We start from the raw sequence: 21,156 nt of genomic DNA on the forward strand, positions 1-21,156 counted from the left end.
AGTGTTACAGTCTGTTTTGAACTCAACATCCAATGGCTACCACCTCTATACAAAAGCAGAGTTATTCGATATTGCTATTTATTTCTGTTTATTGCTTTTCATTTTGCTTTTAAGGTGCCCTTAGATTTGGAAAGCTGACTGAGGATAGCAAAGGCTTCAAAACAGTAAGTACTGAATGCATTAAGTATCTAGCTGAGGTCTTCTAAGTATCTTCACAGTGACAGCCAAAAATAATTATTCAAATCACATTACTTTTACACAAAATCTTACTCAATAGCAAGCACTGCATATTTCTGAGAATGGAAGTATTTTCCATTAATTAAGAGTTCTCAAAAAGTGTATCATGAAATACAAAACACATGGCATTAATAGTCACTTGGGGCTAAAGAACAACTCCGATAACATCTGTACTCATTAAATTTTTCATTCCAAATACTATTTATCATACAGATCTCTTGCATCACGAGATTGCTTGTTTCAGATGAACACACAGAAAACTTCCTTCTCAAAGGGACAACTCTCCAACTATTACTCCCTATTTTCATGCAGTGGAGAGATGAAATGGAAAAACAAGATGTTCTACATGCTTGAAAGACATTTCTGACATACCAGGATGCCAAAAGAAAATGTACCTTTTCGAGTAAACAGTATGAAGAAGTACAATTGTCTAGAGAAAACAATACAAGAAAAAGAGCTTTTTTTGTCTTGTAGCTCTGATAGTGTTTACTGATAGTAATAGGTTCTATACTCAATTAATCTTTTATATTGTGTGTTTTATATTACTTTAAAGCCCTAAACAAAGAAATGCTACTCATCTGATTAATGAAATGCTTTTTTTTTTTTTACAATAAACCTTTTCTGTATTACCCTCTGTTTTTTCCTAGAAGTCAGTTGTAGCGAACAGATGGTGAGTGAGTCCATGATAAGGCTTTCATGACTAATGCATCAGTATTTTCTCTAATCTCTTAAAACAAATAAGTTCCAGTGTAAATCCTCAAGGCAATACACACACACACACACAAATATATAAACATATACATATAAATATATGTATAAATATATATATAAGCAGATATCCATTATCAAGAAGTTTCTATAGAATGTAATGGGGATGAAGTCTGTAGAGTTATGTAGGAATCCTGGTAAACTTTGCAAAAACTAATAATGGAGAATATTTTTTCTGTGATTTTTTAAAATCATTCCTCAGAATCTTACAATAGACTTTTAGTAACTTACTACATTTCATATGAGGTTCAACAAAAGATAAGAAAAAAAGTAATTTCTTCTTTGGTTTATTTTTAATTTTTTTTTTTTTAAAAAGGGATAGCACTTTCTTATATAGATCTACTTTTTAATTCACCACTGCTATGATATAATGCCTTTTTTTTACTAGCGTATGTAGAACTGATATTAAAATGAATATTTAAATATAGTCTGTAGCACTATTAAAGTCATAAATTTTAAGCAATGTAAGAGGTTGGAACCATCATGACTATAGCTGAGCAAATAATTGGAAGTATTAATCACAAATAATTGTTTCGATAAATTCTTGTGTGAGTCATTGTCACAGCCCTACTTGTAATCATCCATGCTAATTCGATTTGTTTGCTTGAAGCCTGGAAAGTGACTACTTTTCAGACAAAATATTCATGTATGTCCCTGCCCATGGTAGGGGAATTGGAACTAGATGATCTTTAAGGTCCCTTCCAACCCAAACTGTTCTATGAATCTATGTATACGGATCATTTCAGCTTCAACAACATTCATACTGCAGTTCAGGTATTTTTATAATCCCTTTTGGAGCTGCTGGTTCTGTGCTTTTAAGGGTTCAGATACCACAATTGCACTCCATGACTCAGAACACCAATCATGAAACATCAAGAATAAAGAAGAAAGACCTGTGAAAGCACACTAATATCCTAGTTCATTGCTGAAGCTCCTTCTGAGTTTCTCACCTCAGTGCTTCGTTAGTGCTTCACCCACTTGGAGCTGGAAGTATCCTTGGACATTAGCATTCACATGGCTTGGACACAGCAGTGCTCATCAGACCAGTACTTAGATATTTATGGGTGGGGAGCTCCTCGGAGAGCCCTGGCAGACACAGACGCCTGCCTTTTTCCATATGTAAATGCTAATAAACCTCTCTGCCTGCATTGCTACATCTGCTTTGAACTGGCACAGTTAGTATGATGGTTTGAAATGACACATAGTTATCCTTTTGGGGGCTATATTATTCTGAGCCATCTATTTAATGAAATGAAGAGCTACATCTTCATTTGCTGTAACGTAGTATAGACACTGTTAAAGTCAAGAGAGGAGCTATACCAATTTCTGCAAGCACAAGCAAACTGCAGCTTCAGGTTTCAACATCACTTCCCTGATGCCAAAAGAACATCTTCTCCTTAGCACAGGTTTTAAAACATTGGATATAAAATCACTACTGTGAAACTTACCTGCTTTTTAAAGAATACCCTTTAAAATGTAATACTTTGTTTCTGTGTGGAAAATTGCAAGGGATTTTCTTTAGGATGCAATTTTACAACTGAAACACAGTGTTGCATTAAGGATATAAGCCGGGATAATTTTCGAACAATCTCTCTTTAAAACAATTCTACCATCTTTTGTGTTAATCTTGCCACATGAAGTGTTTGGCTAAACCTGTCCTGCTGGATAACCTGTATTGATTATAACCAAAAAATATTTTATTACTCTTCTTCTAAGAGCAATTATGAATAGTGCAAGCTCCTGTCCCCTTAAACAGAAGTAAAGGAAGAAAGCATGAGTCAAAAGCTATTAAAAAGCAACATTTAATCATTTGAACATGAAAATGTTAGAGGCTCCATGGTTTATTGACTGATCTGTATTGCGACTATGTACACGTTGATACGTTAAACCTGTTCACAGGCATTGCAGAGGTAGCTGTTATTTATAGATCTTTGCTCCTACAAAGTCATTATTTTATGTTTTATTGAAGATGCTTTAGTTCAAAATTGTCTTATAAAACTCTATATTATGGACTCATAAAATAGCAGTAAAAACATTCTTTTCAATGTAACTTGATAAACTGTAAAAGGTTTTAAACTACAAGAAATTTTTAAGGTTTGGGGTGGAGGTCTTAGTGAAAAAAAACCCACAACACCGCAGACATCTTTTATTTACAGTATTCTGCTGGAATATTCTTTTATATTTCCAGGACATAAAGTACTTAAAGGCTAAGTAACACTGAAAATGTACTTTAATGAGCTATCCTAAACACAGGAACAGAATGTCTAATTCATTGGATAGACTTTTTCATTTATAATTTGAATAATTTTTTTTTTATCTCTTTAAAAAGAAGTACAAAGATTTCTGGTAAGTAGTGGTTTCAGGAATTCTCATTTTAACGGCACGTTTTGCTTGCAAACACACAGACCAGGGGTGGGAGGGTGGCAACCCATTTTTATAATATGTGACTAGATAGCAAGTCAGGACGGCAGGTAACAATCCACCTGCATAAACAGTATTTCGTACAAATACAGGGTACCAATGAAATTTCAGTTTGCTATTTTCAATATTTACACAATTTAATATCTAAATAACTGCTTTAGGTTTTAAAGACGTGCAGGTGATCTTCGTATCTTTGCAACATATCCTTGTCAGCTTAAAAAGTAAGTTGCCAAGCTAGTTTTAGGCAATGTTGTTTAGGTTTTTTCCTAAGCACAGGTTCGTTCCTAGTAGACTTAGCAAGATTTCTGGAAATTGGATGTTACGCTGTGTTTGAAATGCAAATATAAAATAATATTATGAAAACATAAATGTCTAGCAAATGTATAAATACATACATACCTGAATATACCTCTGTGTGTGCATGATTTACTACAATGCACTGTATATACCAAAGTAAGAGCAAGATGCTGATAATCTGTTACTGTTAGATACTGGTTTTCTGTTACAACAATCAAGACTAAATTAATTTTAAGAATATTTTAATAATTTCAAGAAGACAATTCAAGACATATCATAATTTAATATTCTCAAAAACATTCTTAATCTCTTTTTTTCCCTAGCTTATTAGTGTTTCACAAAATAAATTATACACCATCTTTACCCAGATTTGGGGTTCTTTTTTGATCATGTAATACTGCCATTCTATTTTAAAAAAAAAAAAAAAAAAAGAAAAAAAGACAAAAAGACAGTTCCTGTCAAAGGGTTTTCCTTTTAATTCTCCCCTTTTCCTCATAAAGCCTTTTCTTACAGATGTGGGAATTACTATCAGTACATGTTCACGGCTGAATAGGGACATTGATGATGATAGTAATAACAACACTAATGAGAGAAAGACTAATGAGAGAAAGAATCACTACTGAGAGAATATTTAAAGTTTGAAAATATTATTCAGATCTTGAACTAGTTTCATTTCTGGAATAGCTTTTCCTTTTTCACTGTTATTACATCAGGGAACTTTTTCCCTGATGCAATCCTTTTATGTCTTGGTTAATAAAGCTTCACCGCTTTCCTTTTATGTGTCTCTAGTAACTTCTCCTTCCTACAGACATAAATCATCTCCAACCTTATCTCCCCTTTTATTTATAACTGCAGGAACACTTGTTTTGCAGTTTTGCACTGTCACTTCAAATGCTGTATGGTGGCTTTAAAGCAGCAAGTAGCAACGAAACCCTCAATTTCCAAACGTTGGGTATGAAGTTGTTCATATAAAGATCTTGCATGTTTTTTTCTTGGCTTTCACTTGCTGCTGGTTTCTTAGGAACAATGGATGGAGGGGAGAAAAGGGGACAGAAAAGGGAGTGATTTAGAGTTTTATGTGCAACTTAGGACCTTCATAATGCCTGAGCAATTACAGTCTTTGAAAGGACCCCAGATTTTGCCAGACCTAGATCATGTTTGCTGAAAGCAACATGCCCTCGCTGCAAAGGCGGCCAGCAGCTCCCTGGGCTGAATTTTGCAGAGTTGCCCCCATGCAACATTTGGCTTCATCAGTTCTCAGCTCTGACAGGTTGGGACCATCTCTGAGAGAAGGGAGAGGAAGTTTCTTTTCTCCCCAGTCATGATTTCTTGGGCTGCTTCCCCTCAGAGATAACTAACTGAGACCTTCTTCCTGCAAGTACTTATATGTGCAATAAACTATCACAGGAGATATTCCACTAAAGCTAGTAATGTCACTGATGTGGTTAGAGCTCAAACATATGCAAATGTGTGCAGAAGATAAGGCCTCTAAATAGCTTTTTCTTTTAGTTGTGTGAGTGTTTTTGGTGGTAGGAACATTTGACCGCTGGAATGCAGAAATTACCATCTTATTTCACTGTTCAGCAGCCATCAGATGCTGATAACACTATTACTGCAGTGAATCCAGCACCATTTCAACCTTCAATAACCAGCTATATGAAAGCTTTGAGTTTCAGGTCAGCTGTAAATCTCCAGTCAAACAATCACCATCAGGTGTTGAAGAAACAGGAGAAGGTTTCAAAGACTCTCTGGTGCCAGGGCATCCGGCATACTGAAAGGAAAGGAGTACATAGAAAAGCTCTGGACTTCCTGCCGTCATTTAAAAAAAGCCCAACTGTCAAGCATGAAAGAAGTAAGCTATTGTAATAGCCAGCACTCTCTCCTCCTGGGGGGAGAAATATTTCAGAGCTTCATTACATCTCCAGATATACAGTTAGCTGAGCCCCCACTAAAATATCTGCCATTCTTAATTTAATCCTTCGAAGCAGTCAAAGCTGAAAAAGATGCCAATGCTTCTTGCTAAAAAAAAAAAAAAAAAAAATCTGAGTCCCTTGATCTGTAAAATCATTGATTACTTCTTTCTAGTTATTAAAAAAAAAGAGTCTTCAGCATTATAAAGTATTGTAATTGCAAGTTAAATACTTTTGGATGTTCATTATGAATGGACTTTCATCAGGGCACCTATGATCATCAGATCCCTAAGCAGGGGCTGGAAGCAGTTAACCTATCCTACCTATTGCAGTGTTTCAGTACTTTCATGTACTTCAAATAGGAAGTGAATCTGATATTTCATATACCTTATATATTTGTATCATCTCAGTTACTAAGATACATGATAAAGGAAGTAAAATGTAACTTAAGGAAATTCTGTAGAATGTCATTTTGGGAACAAAGATGACCTCTCCAACCACAGTAGCTTGAATGTTAGTAGCTCCTCTTAGATACTACTCGCGTGTTTACAGTTTTCTATTTGATACACGGAGAACTAGGCTGCAGGCTTTTCCAATGCAGCTTAAAAACTTCTGTATAAAAATTGAATATTAAAAAAATAGCTATTCAGCACTAGCCCAGATCAGACAATAAATTATGGGCAAAAATAGATACAGCACCCAAGTATGATCCATTTTAGTTACTGGCTCACAAAGAAAAGACAGTTAGAGGCATGAAGAACTCCTCTTATCAGACTGATGAATAATTCCTGGTCTTGTGTGCCACTGTGGGCAACATTTAGAAAGGATGAAGACAATGAAGTCAACATTTAGCCTATTTAGCTTTTTAAGTAATTGGATATAAATATCTCATTATTATGTAACTTTTTTCAGTTTCCTTTGTTGCCATATCTGATTGCTTTACAATGTACGAAAGCTGAATAAAAATTATGAACGCAATTTTTCTCTTCTTTTCATTAGCTTGTTTTTAACCTAAAGTTTTGGTTTTTTTTACAGAAAACGAATAATGTGTAAGAAGAGCCATGACAATTATCAATGCAAATACATCTTACAGAAGATTTATTTCTCCTGTACAGTTGCAAGCTTTAGCTGAATTTCTTGTATGAAAAAATATGTCCGATTAAGTTCCAGAGCAAGAAGAAAATTACTGACAGGTCCAGACATCATTCATCTCCTGTTACTTAATAAGTGATTTTTCAGAAACAAAAGAGTGTGAGGCTGTAACAAAGTCAGGAAAGGCTATCTGAACATGAAGAAGCAATCAGCCATTAACTGATGATTTAAATGATCTGTCCACTAAAGTTTTGTTATTTGCAATTGTCCAGCTTTCCTTCAGCCACTTGCTGCTAACAATCCTGTAAATGTTTGGCATATGTTTGAAATATTTTGTCTTTTTTTTTTTAAAAAAAAAAAGAAACCTCTCCATTGAAATTTCAGTTTAATGGTTCATGGATTATTCATATGTTAAGTCATGTCACCTATATTTAGCTGCAAATCCTAAATTAATTGGAAAAACTCCCCAACACTGCCTGATATTCTGCTGTGCTGCTTAGCAGTGATGCTAGACTAATTCAAAAGCTCCTTTAAAAGAACTGTGGCATGCTTCCAAGCAAAAAAAAAAAAGGAGTAAAAGAAAAGCAGCCTGCTAGCTATATGATATTAAGAGTTAAGCCACTGTTAAAGAGAATTAAAATCATGGACTCCAGTTCTACAAACCATCGCACACGTGTTTCACTTTAAATGTGTCAGTAGTTCTGTCGACTTCAGTGAGCTTCCTTGCATCACTGAGAGGTACTGAAATATTATATATCTGCCAGAGAGAAACTCTTCCTCAGCTTTTTCCTTAAGCACAGGTCCTCCCATTTCTATTGATGTGCGTGCAACAAAAACTGGGCAATTAATGATGGGATGCATTGCTAAAAATCCTCGCTGCTGGCCGAAAGCAGTGAACACCCACTCAAAAACTTACACAGAAATTCTCTTATAGTAGACAGGAGCATCTGCTTTCAAAATGAGCTTTTCTACCCAGAAGGCTATAGACCTGAGTAAAGAATATCCCAGCCTTTTTGTTCCACATACATATTCTATTATTTATGATCCTAACTCATTGTGATGTTTCATGCTAATGCAAGTGTATTACTTTCTCTGCGTATAATAAATATTTGTATACAAATTTATATATATTAAACATCTTGTAGTTAGAGACATAAGTTTCCTTATGTCAAAACGGCACACGCATGCTCTCCTCTCTTTTTTTTCAAGGTAACATGAATATATTGGGCAATTGAACTGACTGAAACAATTTCAATCATGTCTGATTGAATGGCTGCCCATCTCTTCATGTGGAAATAAAAGCTTTTGTTAAAGTACAGATGAATTACTTCACTTAAATCCTGGGAAAAAAAAAAATTGATTTTGACTGTGCTGTGTTCATTAGAGCCAGATGTACACTATTAACTGTCCATAGCCAGTTTTACTAATAAATCATGCCTGAAAGATTTTGTTTTGCAAGATGGCAAAAGAGTGCTCATGTTTGTTTTGTTGTTGTTGTTTTTTATCACAGTTGATTTATTTGTTTTGTTTTTTTGCTTTCTACTTAGGACCTCCTGGCAAAAATAATACAATATTCAGGTTTCAGAAGCATGTGTTGTACTGAGAGTCACAGCTAAAACATCTACAGCTTACAGAACAGAATGTGCAGGCCTTGTGGATGGGAAAATTAAAAATAGTCAAAACCAATTTCATAAATCTTTCCACTGTTTTGTTAACACCTACCTAATATCTGAGGGAAAAATGTACCTACCCACACATATGTTCTCTAACACACATGTAAATGCAGTCGTTTTCTAGCCAGCCTGCAACTGCATTTAGTAGAAAACCCAAGTGTCATCTCCTCCTCACTCTTATCTCCTGTGCAAGATGGGACAGAGGGAGCCCTTTCTTAATTTTACATTTTTTCTAGCTGGGTAATACATAAAGGGAACTCATTTATCCCGCTGTCCCACATAAATCTCAAGCAGCATTAGCTATGTTGTCTGAGCCATCTGTCCATGGAAATACAGACTCATTTCTCTTTCTGAAAATGTTAAGGATGTAAGGAACACTTATCTCCTGCGAAATGCTTAAGCAAGTTTCAAGGAATTTGCAGTCCTAGTGATAGCAGTAGGAGAGAAAACTCTGCAACGTCTTGCAGAACCAGACTTTATGTCAGTCTACGCACATTAATTGTAACCTATCTTGTCTTTTCAATGATAAACTTTTTCAGAGGATGGAGTGGATTTCTGACAGAGGATACTGCATAAAAAAACCCCTTATGTTTACAGCATTTTATACATGTATATTAATGTTACACATACATCATGCGGTTTATTTATTATCCCAGTTTATTAAATAAAACCTGCCAGTTGGGATGCTTAGAAGGTACTGGACAGAATTATTCCTGCTTTGAAACAGACAACACTGTGGTTTTTCCTAATATACACAATCGTTATCACAACCACCTGTGTTCTAACTGAATTCTTTTCCAGAGCTAAAGTCATAATTTCATCAAAACCTTCTCTTCCCCTGAAAACATACATTTTTGGACCCTTTGTGATGTATTCACAGCTTTAGTGGTGTTTATTTTCTTCTTCTTTATTGACTGTACAAAAAGGCTGTTAGTTTTTCATTTTCTTGCCTCTGTTATTGCACCAGCAATTAAGAGACCAATTAATGAACTCTTAAGGTGTATGGAAGACAATGACTATGACAACTGTTCCTACTCTCCTTCATGTCTAAGCTCCCAAGACAACCCACCGCACACATTCTGCCTAAAGACCCTGCTAGTATGAAAGCAGAACCTGAGCAAATGTGCATTAATTCCCATTTTCTTTTACTGAAGGCTGTTACACTTTGACACAACTTATTCTATAGCATTAAAGTGATCCTTAGCAGCAGCGTTTCACTGGCAGTGCAATTAGGTTGCAGGTCTGTCATGATGTAATCCGAAGCTCCGCTTCTGGAGTTGGAATTTGTCCTTGTAGTCATGTGTAAAATCTAAGTAGCATCAGCAATGCTGAAGATCTACACATCCTATGTAGATCCTGGATGTCCTTGCTTGAATCAACTGGCTTAATACTTCCTCCAGCTGCTGTGTCATGCTTACACTGTAAAAAGCTGAAAACTACTGTTGCATTGAGTGTTTCATGCATAGAACAGTTGAGGTTTTCCATATTGGTGAGAAAGATTAGTTTTCAGTCACAATGGCTCATTTTTCATGCTTTTAAGGAGAATCCATACCAAAGAGGATGGAGTTGCTTCAGACCAAAAAGGATGGCACTGCTTCAGACATAATTTAGATGCTTTGAGATGGCATAAATTATGGCAAAATCAAGTAGTCCAAAGAGCAAACCTCTTATCCAGAATTGCCAAAGGGCTGTATGCTCTGGCCTCACTCCTCTCCATGCCTCTGCTGACGGTAGGACGATGCATACAGGAGCACGGCAAACAGAGCAGGCAGCGCGCGGCGCGGCCGTTTGCGCGGCCGTTTGGTTCGCGAGGAAGCATGCAGGAGAAGGGCACAGTCAGTCAGTCGGGCTGCTGCTCCAGAGGGGAGTTCAGTCGGTGGCCGTCACCCTCTCAGAAAAAACTCCTAGAAATAACAGGTGTTGACTACTCCTGCAGCCTATGTCAAACACTCAGACAGGTATACGCCATTAACGGGTCCCCAGGTTGTTCAGGGACCATGGTTGATATAGCAAACAAGAGTCATTGGTTTTCCTCCTTAGAAACAAAAACATCAGACAGGGCAAAGAAAAGTAAGATTTACTAGATGTCCTGTGTTTTATTTTTCATAATTCACTGACTTCTTTAGCTCTACTGTCCATGGACTGACATTTGTGTTTGGCTGTCCTACTGTGAGCTGTAGTTTGGCCTCAACATTGATTTTCAGGGATTTTGACATGTCGTTGTTTATCACCCTACTTTATGCAGCAAGGAAACGTATTTACAGCCTCCTGACCCTTTGCATTGTGTCTCTAAGTACAACATATAAATTTACGTGCATACCAGGAATCCCTATGCATCTAGTGAAATCCACATGTAACTTTCTGTGCCCATATTCCATCATATTTTCACATGAACACATGGCTTTTATAACAGGTCCTGCTCATAATTTGAGGCCCTCCTTTTTCTGTGATCCAGTCATGGGATGGATTTTTCATTAATAGGACCCTAAGACTTTTCACTTAACTTTGGAAAAAGAGGAGGCACTGGTGCCAAGTCTTGAACTCTGCGCTCATTATAATGCAGTCTGTTGTGTTACACACATTCAAAAAATGTAATTCTGGGAGAAATCAGGCTCCGGATCCTCAAACAGGCCTTGGTGGGCAGTAGGCTTCACTGCACGTTTGACAGCAGCAGTCCTGGGCACATCGCTGGGGGTAACTGATGGCTCACAGCTGATCTGTCAGGGTGCAAGAAGTGGAACTTGGGAGAATACTTCACCCAAGTAAGTAGCATGGTATGACACATGCAGGTTTTGGCAAAGTGTCTCAGGTTTAGTCATTTAGTACAAAGAACTTCCTTCTGGTTTCAGGTTTCATTCAGCTGTCTTCTAGCTCCCTTTATTGCAACAGGCTCCTGCTCATCAACGCCCAGTTCCTGTATCAGGAGTGTCCTTACTTTTTATTTCAAATAGACCTGCATGTACTGTAATTCAAAGAAACTGAGAAAATGGGAAATACTACCAAGTCACTATTGCTAATACCTTGAATTGTCATTATACCTTCCCTCACAGGATTATCTGACGTGCAGAGAAACATCAATCAAGTGCATCACATTTTGATGAAGCACCTGCATTCATTTTTAACATTAAGTAAGTGTATCAATACACGTTTGTGGAAACCCTGACGTCTCTAGTTTCAGAATAAGTAACAGACAAATGTTCTTCCAGAGGAGACTTGAAATACGAAGTTAAGAAACAGATGATAGAAAATCTTTTGGCACAGTCGAGATAATTTTTACCCAGGCTAGCCTGCAGTTACCCCACATTGCTGTTGATTTAGAATAAACTGGTTTATAAACTGAATACAGTTCAATAGCTTTTTACAGGGTGGATGTACCGCTGATCTTAGAGGACGGCCTGTGCAGTGCCTGAGACATGGGACATCACGAGGTAAACAAACATGTTGATGACAAATCAGAAAGAAGGCCTGTATCTCGTTTTAGGTACCTAATAAAGCTTTGCCTGGGTTTTGTGCTGGAATCATAGAATCATAGAATGGTTAGGGCTGGAAGGGACCTTCAAAGGTCATCTAGTCCAACCCCCCTGCAAGGAACAGGGATATCTCCAACTAGATCAGGTTGCTCAGGGCCTCATCCATCCTGGCCTTGAATGTCTACAGGGATGGAGCAGCCACCACCTCTCTGGGCAACCTGTTCCTGGCTATCCTTCTGCAATTATTTTGAGAGAAAACAATTTAAAAAGCACTTCTACTTTATGTTTTGGAAAAGGGGCTGAACTGATAGCTCCCAAAGTTGAAATTAATTGGCAAATCATAGAAAATTTAGGCATTACACATTAAGGTTTACTGCACCAACCTGTCAATGCTTTGAGTGCTGCCCCAGAGGGATCATCCCCAGAAGTGAGAGTCAACATCTTGGATCTTCTTGGAGATGGTACTGTGCCAATTGGTGCTAATTGTGGTGATGGTGTATTTCACGTACACTCCCTAACTGCCAGCCAGCAGCAAGGCCAAAACCATCGACTTGTTTAATTCAACCTGTATTATCTGTTTATCATTACATGCATTTACAAGGTATGCATCATTGCAGCATCTGGACACACTTTGCAATTACATGGACCAGAACTGAATCCACTGGCACTGTTTATATTGTTTAGCATTTCTTATATTCCAGCATTGTTTCTATTGTCTTGTACACAGTTTGAAACCACTGGAAAGACAGCCTTTGTCCTGGGGAGCTTGAAGTATGGACAAGCAAATTTTTCCAAATAGCACAATAAGGTATTATGGGGTTCAGTCCTGGCTTTTTTTCCCTGACTTTTAGCATTAATAAAAACACATTCCAAAGTAATGAATTTACTCTGTGACGATCAAGGCCAAAAAAGACTCTGCCTTTGCCTAAGGTCGAGAATGGCACATTTCTTTTAATACTTACACAGCACTGATTCCCCCAAAGAAGACCATATGTCAGGTATCAGAAGTATCTCTGTAACATATATTCTTTTAGAAAAGACAAACTTTGATACACACAACCAATAGATATTTCACTCCAGGAGTTGCAGTTTATGCTTCCGAGTAGCTCCTGAGTTTCACATATTCTGAGAACTATGAAATTATATTGCCTGTAGCCATGGCTCAGGAGCTCTGAATTCAAATGTGCACTGTTCTTAGCTAGCTGGGATCTAATTTCATTATTTTATTGAAAACTTACATCAGGACTTGCATCAGTTTCTGGTATTTCCCAGTGAATGTTATACATAAAATATTTCAGAGCTTTCGTATGGCTGATGCACGTTGTGGGCACAGGCTGGGAAGGAAAAGCAAAGATGCTGTTCTGTGTGGTAAGAAAGAGAAGTGGAAAAGAAGTGAACAGCTGTCAGATTTAGGATTTCAAGGCTGAAGTCAGGCAGCAGTGATGAGGGAAGGCCTTTCTAAACACACTTTAAAACTCCTGTTGAAGTGAACAAGCTTTATTAGATTTTATTGTTTCATGGTGTGTGATGTCACTAGAAATCTTGGATGGGAGTATAAACTGATTCCTTTAAATTTTGAGAATAATTTTTTCCTTATGCATTAGCCGTTTTTGACTGGATATCATCTTGGATTACACGCATTTGGATATGTAACGAATTTTACACCCCTATACTTACATCCCTGTAAAGCACTTGTACATTGTACATTGCAATTTTAGAGCCTCACATACAGCAGGATCTCACTGCTAAGGTTCATTTGCTGTCCTCAGAAAGCACTTAAATGTGTTCTCTTTGAGTATATTAGTATTCCTCAAAATTCCCTTTAAGCCAAAATAAATAGTATCTCTAGATTAAAAAGGAAAACAAAATTCAAACCTGCTGTGGTTTTCGTTAACTTACAAGACTCTAAATTTAGGATAGTAGCATTAAGCCAATCCATAGGATGTGCTCTTGTCCGGTGAAATTTTCAGTTAATATTGTGAATTGCAAAAGGGAAGCTGACATTTGAGGCTGAAGCATGTTCTAATATTATCTTGTAACAACCCAAAAGAGAGAACGAGCAATAAAGCGGAAAAGACAAGAATATCTGCGAAAACGCTGTGGCCAGATTCCCAAGTCTCTGTTTACAATGAACAGAAAGTCTGAGAGTGGATGAGCTGAACCAACCAGACTGAGACTGAGTTGATGGGTCCACCACAGGTTAACTGTGCCCATGTGTGCACGGAACAGGGGTCAGTTCTTTTGAGCCCCACATCCAGGCATCTCCCACTGCCAGTAAAGGCTTCTGGTGCAATTGGCATCACATCAAAAGACAAAGGTCCAAAATAGGTCCCATCGTTGGCCCTTCAAGCTCTGAAGTTGCATTTCTCCTGTCAAGACTACTAGCTTGGGTTCTAGAGATTCACAGAACTTAAGCTGTGCCTCTACCTTTGCGCTGGCCTTCGCTGTGAAAGAAAGCTTACGGTAGTGTAGCAATTCAAAAATTCAGAGGCTTGGACCTGCTTCTTCACTGTCAGGTGCAGAAGCAGCTCCTGTTTATCTCCTATTGAAAATAAATTCCTAAACATTTATAGAAGTGTTTGGAGAGACAAGGGTTATCTCACTTGTAGTATTTGTTCACTACAAGGCTTGGGTTCTTGACTTGCTTTTAGAAACGGTAACAAATAGCTGTGGTTTGCCATATTTTCATTGTCACTTTAATCACAAGAAATAATTTGTAAAGAGGGTGAGAAGGTTGCTCCTTTTGTATAGCTCTTTTCTCATGCCAAACACACACTTGGCTGAATCTCTTCAAACTCTGCTTAAAAAAAAAAAAAACAAAACCAAAAAAGATGTACATCAGTTATATGAAATTGATGTCCACAAGAGAAAACCTTATGTATGCTTATGTTTAGGATAAATCTTGTTTGTTAGTAATGTCTGCCTGAGAATAACAGGAAAAAAGTGAAATGGATGTGCAAGTCCAAGTGTTTTATATCATCACATAACATGAATAGACAGACACATAGGTACACATACACACACAAACATAAACATTAACACCCATATGAGACTTTCAAAGGCTCAGTGAAACAAGTATAATTCTGCATAACCTAGCAAAACTTCTGGACACATTCTGCTTTCCAGAAATCCAGCTGACTCTGGTATTTTGTTCATGGGAAGTCACTGCAAGCAGGGGATTTGAATAAATATTTATTTATGTACAATTATGTCATCTGCTGGATGCTCCATTATTTTTCTGGCAAAAGAACTGATTAAATGGAAAGAGTAAAATGCATGAATGAATGCATGACCTGTCACTGTTTTATTTTTCTTACAGTGAAACAAAAAGGCAGCGGCACAGAAACCCTCACCCACATCATGTAAATGTCCCACAGGCCCTTGGTCTTACCATTGCCAGCTGCAAGTCCCCCATCTTAATTTTTTCCTCAAAAATAGATAAAGCTGAAATAGCTCATTTTAGATACATATTTATAAATATAGATATTTTTTTTTTGTAATTGCAATCTTTCTGTATTAAATGTACTCTAAGAATTGGGGAAAATGTGTTGTTTATTAAAGCCATGTCTTGCTAATATCATTTTGCAAGAGTTCAGATTACACAGAGCACTATTCTTTACTCCTTTTTAAGAAGGTGCTGTAATTTTGGAAAGCAACGTATGCCCCATTTGAAGCCTGGGTTGCTATGGCAAATCCACATTTCAATTCAATCATGTTGTAAATAATGACATAAAATGGTGTGCAAATGGCTAGAGTGAAGGTTAAATAAGCCTCCCAAGTACCCTTAACTTGGGGCAAGATGCTTTTTTTCTGTCAAGCTTTACAATTCCTACAACTGTTTCCCATACAGCCTCCATGCGTATCACGTGGACTTTTAACAGCGATTTTGTACCCTTGGCTGTTCTGAACTTCTTGGCTCGTGGACAGTTTCTGGATAAGCTACAAAGGAAGATTCTTGGGCCTTGACAAAGATGAGTTTTATGAAGAGGTAGGCTCCAGACACCATCCAAAGCAGCCGAATACTTTCAGGTAATACCTAATATCTCTGTACATAGTCAAGTAATTGCTCTCCCCTGGTACATGACATAGATGAGTGCTGCAGGGTAGAAGAACACTCCAAAACCCATTAGCTCTAGTAAAACCAGAGCTGCTAACAGCACAGCCAACCTGCTCCACCTCTTCATGAATTTACTGTTCGCTACAAGCACATTTCACTTGGTCCTGCCCCCAATCTAACGCAACAACTGGAGGAGACTTTGTCTTCCACAACTGAGAAGAGACTTGTGGTGTTTAAAAAAAATTAGTAATAATAAAAGAGATCTCCAAGGACAGTAGCTTATTTACTCTTCTTGTATTCGGCTTGTTTCAGTGTGCATTTTTTTTTGTTTCTTTGTCAATATTTAGCTGATATCAGAGAGAAAAATGATGGTTTGCAGAGAGTGTTGTATTCCTAGAATAATAAAAAACTGTATGTTATTGCATGGAAAACATAAACATACTCTGAAGAGGGAACAGATCATACCAGCCACTGCTGCCCTGCCTGCAAGACGTCAAAGATGAGAAGGCAGAAATTTGACTGTGAAAAAATGGATAGTGGCTCTGGGTCTCCAGCACATTCACCCCTGTGGGCTTTGTGCTCCTTTTATAAATGCAGTATTTTATACTAACAGCTTAAAGATAGAAAAGGAGGAACTATTTTTTCTAAAATATAAAAGAATTAATTTACCAATAGATTATAGGAACAAAACCAGCAAATCACACATCAGCAAAAATAATTCCAAGTTACCAGAGAAATGAATTAGCTTATCTAATTTACTGATTTCCAAGGCTGAGATCACCTCATACACTTCTGTGCAGCCAAAAGCCTGAGACTGAAGGGCTCTTTTCAGGACACAATGCTGGGAAACAGTAAGTTACGTTCTTTGCTCCTTCTGCTTCTCTTTCTCTCTCGCTCTCTTTTTCTCTGGCTTTTGGGTTTCTATACCCAACAGGGACCTGGAGCTGCAGGGGCTCTTTCCTTGGCTGCTGGGCACGAGAGCAGTTCCCCGCAGAAAGGTGCAGGGATGAGCCAAGTGTGGGGCGCGACCTCCCACCTCCTCCCATCTGGCCCTCTCTGAGTTGCCCTGTGATCCTGCTCCTTCAGAGAGGTTTCCCAGGCTAAATAAATAGCACAGATATTAGCCACAGAGCTGACGGTGATAGCCCAGAATTTATATCTTTTGGGAATGACAATATTTTGTGACCTGTGTTTACAGTGTGCTGGAATGAAACATTTTATTTAACTGCCATACATCTTGAAACACGTTTTTAAACTTTCACTTCTGGAGGAATGAAATGTTATACCAAAATTAAACTATCATTAGCTTATCTGCCCACACTTTTCATTTTCTCTCTCATATTTTGCTCCACCACTGCTGGCCTGTTTTAGTAAAGGAAAAAAAAAAAAGTTTTCAAATAATTGTAATGATTTTAATGGTTTAAATTAATTAAAATAATTTTAAATATCATGTGGCATGTGATATAGAATATCATAACTTATAAATTCTCTCTCTTTTTTTAAATAGAAGTGCAGCTATAATGCTATTTAATGCAGACTGAAATTTGAGTTGTTTCCAGCCCTTACTGTAACAGTTCAAATATGAAGAAAATACACAGAAATAAGAAAAACAAACTATAATAATGTGGTCAATGCACAGTCAATGCAATGATGGCTCTTCAACTTGATTTTCCACCCGATTTTTTCTCAGAAACTTCTGCTGTCCTTTTGGTGTCTGGTTTTTGGGAAACAAAGTCCTTTCCAACTACCCACCAGTTACACTGAGGGTGTTTCTCCATCAAAAATTATAACCCACCATTTCCCCTATCCCTCCTGCCCCATACTTTTGACAACATCAGTTTACATAGGGGAGGAAAACTGTATCTGATCTGAGTATTGCCTTGAGAAAAGAGAATAAAATGCTGGGCCGTTGCCAGTTCTACTGTCTTGGAATAATCCTTGCTATGAAAGCTCACACCACTATTATTGCTATAAAAAATTCTCTTTTTAATATTGTCAAGACCTTTTTACAAATCTTACTCATTTCAGGCCGACCGTCTTTTCTTTAGTAACAATGTTTTTTAAATCTCTGCAGGTTTGACCACCTGCAGAAGCTGCTAACTGTTGAAGCTGGGAAAAATAACAACAAGTAGACTTTATTTCCCATGATTTAATTCCAAAAATCTTGCACATGTGCTTAATTTAAAGTATGTGTGTATCCTCACTGGAGTCAATGGGAATACGCAGATGACTAAAGGTAAGCAGATGTGTAAGTTGTAGGATCTGGGTCTGAAATTAAGACAAGTTTCAAGTGAAAACTGCAACAAAAAGGGAAATTAAAGATGACAGAAGCAATAAACAGTAATAATGTTGTGGAGTCAACCTAAGACAAATGTATATCATGACCATCATCACACCACATTTCAAATTTAAAAAATAAATGTAAAAATGAATTCCCTATCACAAATCATTTTCTCTTCTTAAAGAGAGATACCCTGAGGCATAAGAGCTACATCTTGAGAAAGGAGCTAAATGAGAAGAAACCAGGTTTTCAGGCCATTGAAAGATGGTGTTTCAAATAGCATGCTCAATATACAATATAGAAAAAAAAACAACAAACAAACCAAACCAAAACTCAAAATATTACAGATATGTACCTCCACAGTGAAGATGTTATGAAAGCAAAGAGCAATTGGTTGAAAGATGACAAAAAAAAAAAAATCAAGAAAAAGTGAATTTGAATTTGTCTTTTGAAACTGAGGACAAGAAACAAGCTCCGCTAGTGCTGCAAACGATGAGTCAATGGGAAGATTCAGTGAAGGGGTGACCCTAACCATAGCGGTAAGGAAGGAAGATCTTCTATGGCAGCTGTATTTCAATGAGCGTTAGATAAGTCAGAGAAGAGAAGGTGATCATTGTCAAAGCCAGAGATGATAAGGGCACGAGTGAAGGTCTCAGGTCTCTGAGCAGGAAAGCATTAGTCTCAAGAATACTCAAAAAAATACAGCAGTATATGAATGAATAAGGATTAATATAATAAAAACTCACCAAAACCTTTTCTTTTATTTTGATTTGAAAATTATTCCTTACTACTCATCTACTCAGGAGTTTCGATCTACGTATAACATATAACCTGAAAAAAAACCAAAACCATCACCACCAACAAAAAAAATCCCCAAAAATCAAAAACCCCAACCAAAAAAAAAAAAAAAAGAACAAAAGGGAAACAAGAAGTAGTGGAAACGTCATTACAATATTCCTTGATCCATACCTTTATTTTGGACAATACTGGCTTGAGTGTTTTACCTAAGCATCCCTGAGACCATATTGCTGTGTCAGAGCTGATGATGTACTTCCCATCTATTCCTGTGCAGCTGAATTCCTTCCCTCAAACATCTGATATCCATAGCTCTATGGAGTCATCCCTTTGTTATTATACACATAGCCAAAATTCAGGGAAATACGTAGGCATTTAGTAGGAAGTAAATACATAGGTGTCAATATTAATTCTAATTATATGAATTGTATCTTTGACATCAAGCACCTGTTTAAAGTGAATTTTTGACTTAGCACCTATGCTTTTAGAATGATATTGAGGATGACAGATGACCTCTAAAGACCATGGGGTGACTGGCTCGTGGGTGGCAACTGTGGGTGGTCTGGAAGGGGAAGGAGATAGGAGCTTAGTAAGATTTTTCAAAGGAAAAACACTTAGAGCTAAATTCACAGCTCAAATTTATGACATACAATACCTGTCTCTTGAAAGTTTTATGCTGACAGAGTCATGACAATTTCTCACTGTAGCACTCAGTGGGAGCTCACAATACAACTTAGAATGGGCCTTTGTCCTTAATATTCATTTTGACGTTCACTCCGGTGCAGAGATGGGGCTGAGTCACGGCTTTTGGAGTCACAGCCACATCAGAAAATCCCTAAAGTTTGAGGGCACTTGGACTGATAGTTTTGGCTCAAATCATCTCTGATCTTCTGTAAACAATTTGGCATCCTTCCTAGTTGTACATACTCAGTGAATGATGTGAACCAGGAAAGAAAATAAGTATGCTAAAATAATCCTTTCCCCCCTGTTGTGCGTGTGAATGAAACTGAGTCTGTCAGAAAGGAGGAGATCTGCCAGTATCAGCAGGGAGGTTGTTATCTTTGCATATGTTGTTTGCTAAGAAAATCCCTTTTAAGAACTGTTGTGGTGACATGCACAATTGTGGAAGGATGCATTTCCACTGTACGCACTTGCACCCGTCTGACTTTTTAATTTCCTGGGTCTCTAAAACCATCATATGCCACCCCTAAAGAGATTAAGTCAACTTCACCAGGACAGGACAGTATTATTCTGACGTCACCACTGCCAAGCAGCTTCCAGCTTGATACACTCATGAACAGGACAGACGTGGCATGGTTGCTGCTGATACCAAAGGTCTGGGCTGGACGACTCAGGACTGTCCTTTGAGTTTGCCTCTTATGTCCCCGTGTTGCATCTGTCTTCCCTTTCCACAAATCTCCACCTGTAAAAAGAAGAAAAACAAAGGGGAGTTGTGACCAGAGTGTTTTCTAAAGTGCCCTGTCTTAAATTTAACAGAGGTCAGCAAATGGCCAACAGGTGAGAAGGGGAGGGAGCAAGAAGGCATGTATTTGTGTCCGTGCCTGTCCATTCGCATCTGTTCCCAAACTCCTGCTTTTGATTTCGCATGAGCACAAACCACAAGCAACTGCTGAAGGCTAGAGGAGGAGCAGCACGAAACCAGTGCACGTGAAATTGAGATCAGTCCTTAATATGGGACAGAGCAGAAGGATTCACAAACTCATGAGAAACAGCTCGCAAAAGAAGGGGAAAAAAAGTCAATAATGACAACTTTTTTTTTTTTAAAAGAAAGAGCAGGATCCCAAAATAAAACCCACACCATTGGTGGTCACTAGTGCTGCGCTTAAGCTGTCATCTGTTGAATCTGGCAGTCTGCATGTCATTCAACAGATAAATGCCTTTACCAGAACCCTCTGGACAACGAGAATATACAGCGCACACATTTAAACCAGACTGCTGGGGCTGGGGGAAACTCCGTTGGTGGTCACAGACACCAAAGAATCAGGTATAGGAAATTCTGAGTAAAGCAGACGTACGCTCAGAGGAAAAATAATGAGAAGCAAATCTTTTTTTCCCTTCTTATCCAACATTTTGGTAATCCAGGCTAATTGCATGGGTAATGTAGCCGCTCATAAATTTAAGAATACACACAGAT

This window comes from Tauraco erythrolophus, chromosome 5 (genome assembly GCF_009769465.1).
Source record: "Tauraco erythrolophus isolate bTauEry1 chromosome 5, bTauEry1.pri, whole genome shotgun sequence".
In the NCBI taxonomy this organism is placed as follows: Eukaryota; Metazoa; Chordata; class Aves; order Musophagiformes; family Musophagidae; genus Tauraco; species Tauraco erythrolophus.